Raw genomic sequence first — 10,288 nt, forward strand, 5'->3', positions numbered from 1 at the left:
TATATATATATATATATATATATATATATACCGTATATTTTTTTCTTTTCTTTTAGCTTTATATTCTTCCTGCATATAATACAATATATAATGTTATAACCTGTAAAACTTAAAATAAATAAGAAAAAATATTTTGGTATTCTTTCACTTATACATTTCAATTTGATTTAAATTTTTAAAAATATTTTTATTTTTTGGGGCCAAATATAAGCATACCATTATTAAAGCAATATGTTAGTGATTATAAATTGTGAAAATGACAAATACATTTATAACATACTATGATAAAGTTTAATCACTTTAATTTTAAAATTATTTTAGTGTGTCAGTATTCTAACAACAGAATCAAAGATTTTGGTTATTTGCAAATGTGACCTAGAACCATATAATAATATGTATTAAAAGTATAATGTGTCAAATTTTATGGTATTCTAATTATATTAGTCAGTCTAATTTTGGTTGCATTATTTTTAGAATTAATATTAGAGAAAAACAACAGCAATTGTTAAGAACATAATTCTTTCTTTTTCATCTAAAATTGAATTAGAATAAATCCCACAATAACACAAAGTAATATGTCTGATGTGGCTTTCCTTCAGGAAATACTGAGTTTTTAGATTTTTACTAAGTCCCTTGAAAGCTTCATGGTTCTTTGGATGCCTGGAGTCAAATTTGAGCAACTTGGCAGTTTACTATAGGGAATCTTAATTCAAATTCAACAAACCACTGAAAAAAAGAATGCTTTGGGGCAATTAGTTTTCTCCAAGGACATAAATATGACATCCCTGATGGGACCAATGAAGATGTAAATAATATATCTGTGATACTTCAATATGTTAAATGGTGTTAATGATAAAAATTGTAAGTAAGAACTTAATCCTTACTCATTTCATTGAGAGAATTGGGACTACATCTAAAGGCCAAACAAAAGTATATAATATCTTAACAATTAAAAAAAACACTCCTATTTAAAGCTTATTTACAAATTTATTGCAAAGTATTTCATTTGTTCAATGTATAATGTTGTGAGTTGTATAAATTGATCAGTGACAGAAAATAAATGACTTGTGTTTATAGTTTTAATAATGCCCTGTGTCCACATTAAATCAATCATTCACCCATCCATTTATTCATTCAGTAAATACTTATTTAGGGTATACTATGTGTCATATATTATACTCATTTGTGGAGATACAGTGATGACAAAAACAATCAAAAGTGGCTGCTCCCTTCCTCCTTTTTCCAAAACCTATTTCATAAATGGTATTGTATATTTCCTGTTGCATTATTCTGAAATAGATATGGTATTTTAACAATGTTAATACTGATGGCTGGACTCATGTTTTCAGCTTGATCTGTTAATTATAAAGTTTTCCATTGGCTTTTATTTCATGGTTTTAAGAGTCATAATAATTATTGCCTATAATCCATTAATTCATTAGTTATTATAAAATGATAATTTCAATTATTTTAAAAAATATATTTTATTAATTTTTTCTTTTTACAAAGAGGAAGGGAGAGAGATAGTCAGAACATTGATAAGAGAGAAACATCAATCAGTTGCATCCTGCACACTCCCCTCTGGGGACGTGCCTGCAACCAAGGTACATGCTCTATCCACTGAGCCAAACCGGTATGGGTGATAATTTCAATTCTTATATTATTTTTGCATTTTATATAATTTTTTTGTAAAGAACAAATATTTTTAACAATTAGTTTGTTTTTATGAAAATAATTTTGTCTGGAAAGATAGATTCAATATGTTTGTTCAGGAAAGATGTGATGCTTAATTCCTATCCTATATTTATGTTTGCAGAATAATGAGACAGGGACAGGGAATTAAAGTTAAAACTAATTTTTCTTTCAGTATTATTATAAACACAGGAATTTTAATACACAGGGGTGGGAAAAAGTAGGTTTAAAATTGTGAGTATGCAAAACACAGTTTATTTGTGTATTATTATTTACTAGAGGCCTGCTGCATGAATTTGTGCATGGATGAGATCTTCCCAGCCCGCCCAATTGGGGCCCATCAGGCTGGGCCAGTGGCGGGGAGGGACTGTGGGGGTGTGTGGAAGTGCACTGGGGGTGGGGCTGGTCAGGGGAGGGGCTGTGGCCTGCTGGGGGGAAGGTCCATGAGAGGTTGTCCTACTGGCCATGCCCCCAATTGGGATGTTGGGGGCTGATTGGTGTCTAGACTGGGGTAAGGGGGCTGATCAGGCTCCAGATCAGGCTGGTTGGCTGCCACAGTGTGTATCATAGCCACCAGTCATTATGGTCGTTCCACTGTTCTGGGTGCTGGAGATATATATATATATATATATATATATATATATATATATATATATATATATATATATATAATTTGCATTATTTGTTTGTATTATAATTGCAAACCTATTTTTGCTAACCTCTGTATTTGATGTTTAAATCCACTTCTCTCCTTGCTCTTTCAATGGTTAAATTGTTCACTTTTCAAAGTTTGCTTCTAGAATATTTCAAAAAATCCTAGAGCGCTTAGCTCCCTCTCTTTCAGTGAAATAGGACTTTTCAGACTTATCTTGTAGAATTTTTGCTCCTAATCTGGGGTAACTTGCTTTTCTATGGAACATTGTCTCCATTTGTTACACATGGTGTTCAGAGACCACATTACAAGTCTGGATGCATTCATTGCTACACTATTGGCTTTCAGAGGACAAACCTAGCAACAACACTGATTTTATTCCTAAAAATTAATAATACGTTTATATTGTTATTTGTGATTCAGGTTTAAGATTAAAGGGTTTTTAATTTTAAATAGTTAGCTACTCCTCACCCATCTAATTTTGGTTGCATTGTTTCTAGAATTAATATTAGAGAAAAATATCAGCAACTGCTGGGGACAGATTTTGGGGTAGTTTTGACCCATGCACCAAGAGCTAACCTGTTTGATTCCCAGTCAGGGCACATGCCATATTTGTGGGCTCAATCCCGGAGGGGTTTTGGGGGTTGCAGAAGGCAGATGATTGATATTTCTCTCTCATTGATGTTTCTATCTCTCCCTTCCTCTCCCTCATTCTCTCTCTAAAATCAATGAAAACATTTTTCTTTCAAGTGGTTACTCCTATGATTCTTTTATTCTTAGTGGTAGATACAGACAATGCAGAAGATTCTAGCAAAGTATTAAATTTTACTTAATCAGTGATTACCCTTTGTATTAGAAGTAGAAATGTAATCTCATTCTTGAAGGTACTTATACTTTTCTTTTAATCACACATTGTCTTCTCAACTCTTCTTATATAAAATACATTTTTTTCCAGAAATAACACTCTCTTCTGCCTAATATTTTATGACAAGAGAGCCAGTCAATTAAACATGATTGTGCCACCTTTAATCTTTTAAATCCTACAAAAATAAGTATTTCATTTGGATGTCATTATCATTTTAGATTCATAATGGCCAAGCAAACCTCTCATAACGATGACAGAATTTCTGCTAATTATCTAAAAAAAACTGTAATGAATAGTCTTACAACAATTTATCTTAAATTTCTTTCTGAGTAATTATCATGTGATTCACTAAGAGGAAGAGGAAAAAAGAGAAGAAATTTTTTATCATATCCCGTTGTCATTTACTTCTTGAGATATTTAGTCATAACATAAATTATTTTAATGTGGATTTTTAATTTAATGAAATGAAAATTGTAATGATGACAAATGCATAAGATTTTAACTGTAAGTAATAAAACCTAACAAAAAACTTTTATTAAAGTATGTAAATCGCCATCTTGAATGATAACAGCATGGAAAATTTTGACATTACTTCACCATTAAAAACTCACACTATAATTTGAGTGTGCTGTCAAATAAGGTGGTATTGCTTATTGCAGATATTGCAGAAAATAAATTACAAAGGCATTTTTCTCTTTAAAGTTATATATTGCTATATCTAGCTGTTAATAGTCAAAACCATAGAGAAATATTTTCAAATGTATAAAATATGTCAAATGTTGAATATAAAATAAGTATTATATTACATATATGTATTGGGAATTAAGCAACCACTATATTGACACATATTGACCAATTGGATATAAATCTTAGTTTCTCACACACCTAAATTTTGCCTATGTTTAAAAAACAATGAGTTTACTGGACTTTTAAAAACAGATTTTGGGGTAGTTGTAGGGAATGGGCCAGGAAATGGGCCAAGATAACTTTTCAACATTTATGATGCCCTTTCTGTTACTATGAAGGTCATAAAAATAACTTCTGACACCTAAACTTATTAAACTCACAGAGAGGAAGAGTAGAATGGTAGCTTCCAAGGGCTGTGGCAAAGAGGAAATGCGAAGTTGCCAATCTACAGGTCTTCCACTACAGGATGGTGCTTTTCACTTTTAAAAATATATATATTTCTTTATTGATTTCAGAGAAGAAGGAAGGAGAGAGAGATAGAAACATCAATGAAAATCATTGATCAGCTGCCTCCTGCACGGGATCGAGCCCACAACCCAGGCATGTGCACTTTGGGCAGAATCGAATCTGGGACCCTTCAATCTGCAGGCTGATGCTTTATCCACTGAGCTAACCCAGCTAGGGCTGCTTTTCACTTTATACCTTGTAATTTTCTCTTAAGATACTTGTTGAGCTCAGTCTCTTCAGGACTACTAACAGCTCCCCACTCTTCAGTTATCTAAAAGTTTTTTATTACTCCAAAATTTCTTTCCATACTGTATTTGAACTCTGTGCTTAGCAATTTTCCCTCAAGAGTAAGACTCTATCCTTTGGGATCAGAGAAGGAAGCCCACACCTAGCAGAAGGCCCAATATGAAAGGCATGCATTCTCAGTGTTGACTAGAATGTGGAACAACCAAGCTTGCATGCAATGTAAGTTATTATAATGGCATTGGAAAACTCTCTGGAAGTATCAACTACTCCTGGATATGTCCATGGCTAATGGTTCTACTCTTAAGCATATACCCAGCAGAAATCCATTTATTTGTTCCAAAATGATTTGCACAAGAATGTGTATAGAAGCACTATTCCAAATAGTTCACAAAACTGGAAATCATCAAAATATCCATCAATATTAAAATGGACTATTGTAGTATGTAAAAACAATAGAAGATAGCAATCAATAATTTTGAATGCATTCAATAATGTGGGAGATCAAGATTTTGGGCAAAAGAAAGCAGGCCCAAAAGAGTAGACACCGTATGGTCCCATTCACATAAATTAAAAAACAGCAAAAGTAATATCCGGTGTTAGAAGTCAAAATAGCAGTTGCCATTGCAAAAATGTCATTTTATTTCTTGATCTTGACACTGATTGTGTGATAACTCTGAAAATCCAGTCATCTGTACATGTTTAATCTTTAAATTATATTTCAATAAAAATGTTTACTTAAAAGTACAAATAATAAACAGGGAGCTGGTTATGGTCATAGTATGGCTAAATGGTAAAATCTGTTTGAATTTAGTAAAAAAAAAAAAAAGCATATTTCATCTGGAGATAGAGGGGAAAATCTATTCTGCTTTTGTAGTCCTTGAGTAACTGGAAGTGATATAATTACTTTTTAAAATTTGAACATACCGTTTGGATGCATGCAGAATCCACTCTTGAGAAATGTTTATTTGTAGAGGTCACATGTTCATTACTTTGGGCCAGAACCCATTGCACTTTTGGTATTATTTAATAAGAGTATTGCTTTTCTGTTGAGAAAGGTTGGGCATTGCTAATTAAATAGAATTAAATTCAATGCTATCAGCCATCTCTGCTGTCAGAAACTATTCTCTGCTCTGTGAAAAGACTCATGAAACAGCAGCTAGTCTTCACTAAATTATTTCATTCAATTAAAATTAAATCACACAACTGAACTATTTTTCTTGTTTTCCCCCCTTATATAACATTTTAGTTAATTGCTTAATTAAAACAGAAGCTTGACATTTGTTTCTCTTCAGAAAAAAAGAAAACACACTCACTGCTACTTTTGAATTCAGCTATTCTACAAGAAGCTCTGGAAATTACCTTCTATCACCAAAGAAAGAAGTATATTACACTTTTCCATAAAAATGTTTATTAAAAAGATACAAGCATGCTAGTTATTAAGTTCAATGGTCAGGTTCCAGTTTATAGGAAAGCATTTAAAATATAACCATATTCAACAATATCTCTAGTTTCCACTTCACACACACACACACACAATTTCAGGAATACTATCTGAATTTTCCTTAGTATTTTCATCATTTTCCAGTAGTGATTTTGCATATGAAAATAGTGACTATTTATTGGCAGTAATATATTTTACTGTTGCTCCAAAAATCTAATCCTGTATAATAAAAGACTAATATTCGAATCGCCAAAGTGGTGGAATGACCACCAGGAGAAAGACACAATGCAGAAGTTGCCCCCTGGTGGTCGGTGCGCTCCCACAGCGGGAATGTCTCTCAACCAGAAGCTGGCTCACAGCTAATGAGTGCAGCGGCAGTGGCGGGAGCTTCACCTGCCTTCGCCAGCGCTAAGGACCCCTCTGGAGGACATACCCCGAGGAGCCCCAGACTGCGAGAAGGCACAGGTTAGGCTGAAGGATCCCCTTATCCTCAATGCAGGAATGTCGTGCACTGGGTCTCTAGTCTCCAATATAATAACTACCGTTTGTACAGTGGTTACTATTTTAGCATTGTCAAATTGTTTTGTGTATATTAACTCATTTAATATTCATAATATCTTATGAAATAGGTACTATTATTATGTACTTTCTATAAAGGAGAATACTGAGGCACAGGGGAGTTAAGCGACTTTTCCAAGATTATACAGCTATGTAAGTGACAGAGCTGAGATTTTCATCCAGAATTTTATTTGATTATATTAATTTGTCTGTGGGAATCACACTGTTAACCACTGTAAATGCCTCCAAAATATTTATATAGGTCAATAGTTTAGTCAAAAATTTTTCCTATTAATTCTCAGCTATTTGCTGAGATTCTACAATATGTGTTTCTGAGTAAACATCAGTGAGTAAAACAGGGATAGTCTTTGCCCCCATGAAACCTAAAGACACTGAACATATAGATGTTAACTGAATGTATTGTGGTAAGCATATCACAGCATACATAAGTCAAGGCATTATGCTGGCTCTCCATGGCACCCTGGGAGGGCTCCATATGCTGTTATTCTCGGTTTCCATGTAACTTACAGGGAAGCCTTTCACAAAACCCAGAGCCCTTGATGTCCTGTAATGAGGGAGGAAGAGTCCTCAAATTCCTGCAGCAGGAACCCACGTGGGTGGCACCAACCTTGACTTCCAAACGGAGCAGCGCATCTTCAAAAGGAAGCTGAGGAGCAACTGGGAGAAGTTCCTGTGGGCCGCTCTTGCCATTGTTGCACTGAACACCCAGCTGATGTCGGTGTCACATGGTCCAGAAACACCAGCCAGCAAGCTGTGCTGCTGCCACTGGAGCCACTCCTGCTGCTGCCGCTTCACTACTTGCTTGACCTTCACCAACCAGATCCAGGCAGCCTTCAGAGAGCCAAGACCTCTAGTGGTTACTGACCCCAGGGCTGAGCACCAGCCTCTCACAGAGGCCTCTTATGTTAACCTGGCTCCCTGTAACACAGACTCTCCCTTGGGCTATGTAGACGTTGCCATCCCTTCCAGCAAGGGGGCTCACTCAGTGGGGCTGATGTGGTGGATGCTGGACAGGGTAAGTACTGCATGCCTGAAACCACACATTGTCACTGGTAGTAAAATGTAAAGGGAGCTGGCCAACCTTGATGGCTCTGAATGGTCAGAGCTATTAACTCATTGTTTAGTTGAGATAGTGGTAGTTGAGGCAACTTTTCATTTGTTAATCATATCTAAATTCTTGTTGATTTTCTGTTGTTGGAATTTTCTGCCTAAGGGATATCTTTGTCTCAGCATCTCAATAAAAGGAATGGCAAAAGAGAATGGGGTAGTCCTCCCCCTAGAGTTGGACTCCAGCCTGGCCCCCTTTTCCCCAAATTAACTTTTTTCCAGTCTCTTCATTTGTGTGTGGCCTTCTCAAGAAACACGGAACCCTGAAGAGGAATCCTGAACCACGTGGGTCGTGTTAAGAGATCCCACAACTGCACATGCGTGGCACCATCTCCTGTGAACATCCGTGGGAAGTCATGTCTGATCTCCCACAGGGACCCTGAAGAGATTGAAAAGGAAGAGCAGGCCACTGCTGAAAAGGCTGTGACCAAGGAGGAATTTCAGGGTGAATGGGCTGCTCCAGCTCTTGAGTTCACTGCTGCTCAGTCTGGGGTCACAGACAGGTCTGAAGGCTCAGGTGCCCTCTGTGCCCATGCAGCAGTTTCCTACAGAAGACTGGAGTGCTCAGCCTCCCACTGAAGACTGGTCTCAGCCCCCACTGAATGAGTAGGAACAACCGCTGAGTGGTCCTAAGCTGTTCTACAAATTCTTTTTTTTTTTTTTTAATATATTTTTTATTGATTTTGTTAACGAAAAAACCATTGAAACCTGTAAAGAATTTTTTTATGAGTTTATTTGAGCCAAAACTGTCGACAATTGCCGGGAAGCAGAAACTCAAGGGATTGAGATACTAATGCTCCGAAGAATGGCGGGTTACATTTCTCTATTTATACACCGAAATCAAAGGAGGGACATAGGTGGGTTACATGAAATTCATTGGCGATGGAGTAAGGAGGCGGGAGAAAGCAAAGCGGTGGGAAAGTCCTGGGATTGGATAAAAAGTAAAATGATGGACGTGTATTCAGGTGAGTGCGGGGGGGGGGGGGGGGGGGGACAATTAACATGATAAAGAAGGAATTTGAGGCCTCTGTCCTGGCGCCCACAGCATTTGGTTGTTCCCCAGGGGCTCCTGAAAAAGGGAAGTTACAAGTTACCCAGACATCTCACAGATATGTTATCTTAGAGGCAAAAATGCTAATGGGCTCAGTAAAAAGATCAAAGTTGATCTTTGTCTGGGAGAATATCTGGGACATGACTACCTACTATAACCTGTTAGATATTTAATTTTCAAACCATCTTTTGTGGTTATCTTAGGTCTCTGGGTTTGCAAGACTGCCACGCAGGCCTTCCCTGAGCTTGTCAGGTTAGCATGTGGCTTTTTTCTTTCACAATTTTTTAGAGAGGAAAGCAGAGAGATAGAGAGCCAGAAACGTCGATGAGAGAGAAACATCAACCAGCCACCTCCTGCACATCCCCTACCAGGGATGTGCCTGCAGCCAACGTACATGCCCTTGACCAGAATCGAACCCGGGACCTTTCAGTCCGCAGACCGATGCTTTACCACTGAGCCAAACCGGTTTCGGCTGTTCTACAAATTCTTAACAGAACAGAAATAAGGTTGATGGAAAAGAAACAGTTTCTAAAAGTGGTGAGGGGAAAAAAGCATTATATTGTACACTCTAAATGTATTCAGTGCTGTATATTAAATATATCTCAATAAAACTGAAAGAACAAAAAATAATAATATGTGAAAATAAATGAATAAACATAGTAGTACAACTGAAGAAACATCACAGGTAGCTCTGGGTTTGCACAGTTCAATAATAAACAAATATCAATGACTGCATTTACTGAAAGTCAGTTCCTCAACAACATGGTTCAAAATTCAGGTACCAAACTATATTAACTATGAGTATTTCATATGGTACAAGACAGCCTGCTGACTCTTCAGTCCACAAATTGCTACAGAAATAACAGATGCTCCCTCGCTAGTGAATAGAGCATTGGCCCGTGGACTGATGGGTTCGATTATGGTCAAGGGCACCTACCTCAGTTGAGGCTTGATCCCAGTGCAGGAGGAAACCAACCGATGTTTCTTTCTCACATGAATGTTTCTCTATCTTCGTCTCTCTCCCTTCACTCTCTTTAAAAATCAATGAAAAAAAATCCTTAGGTGAGGATTAACAAAAGAAGAAATATCAGATGCACATTATAATCAGCAAGCATTCACACCACTTCTTTCATCTGTTATGCAGTTCACTTATATACAGCAAAGCCTCTCCATATGTGGCTTCTTTGTCTCCCAGTGATAAAACCCACGTGACAGTACACAAATATGAGTAATTGAAAGGGGCAATTGGCAACAAAGATGAACATGCAGCAAAGTTCCAAAGAGTGATAATGCTGACAGTGAAATTAGAATTGAATGTAAGTGGAGTTATAGAAGAAATAGCTGATCATATTTGACAGCGTTGCCATTTCAGAGACTCAGGATATGCAGCCATGGGAACTTAGCAAAGGTGAATTTATTGACATAAGTGGGAAAAATGATTTTGACAGGAAAGACAAAGAT

General features: G+C 36.6%; 1 pseudogene across 1 annotated transcript; it reads left to right on the top strand.

Moving 5' to 3' along the window:
* Positions 1 to 6,452: 6,452 nt before the first annotated feature.
* On the top strand, positions 6,453 to 8,386 carry LOC311615699 (small ribosomal subunit protein uS2-like; annotated as a pseudogene). Its single transcript has 3 exons — positions 6,453 to 6,555; positions 7,251 to 7,684; positions 8,082 to 8,386. The product of its transcript is annotated as a small ribosomal subunit protein uS2-like (transcript).
* Positions 8,387 to 10,288: the final 1,902 nt, after the last annotated feature.

Source organism: Pipistrellus hanaki (assembly GCF_964339955.1).
Source record: "Pipistrellus hanaki genome assembly, chromosome: 2".
Taxonomy (NCBI): Eukaryota; Metazoa; Chordata; class Mammalia; order Chiroptera; family Vespertilionidae; genus Pipistrellus; species Pipistrellus hanaki.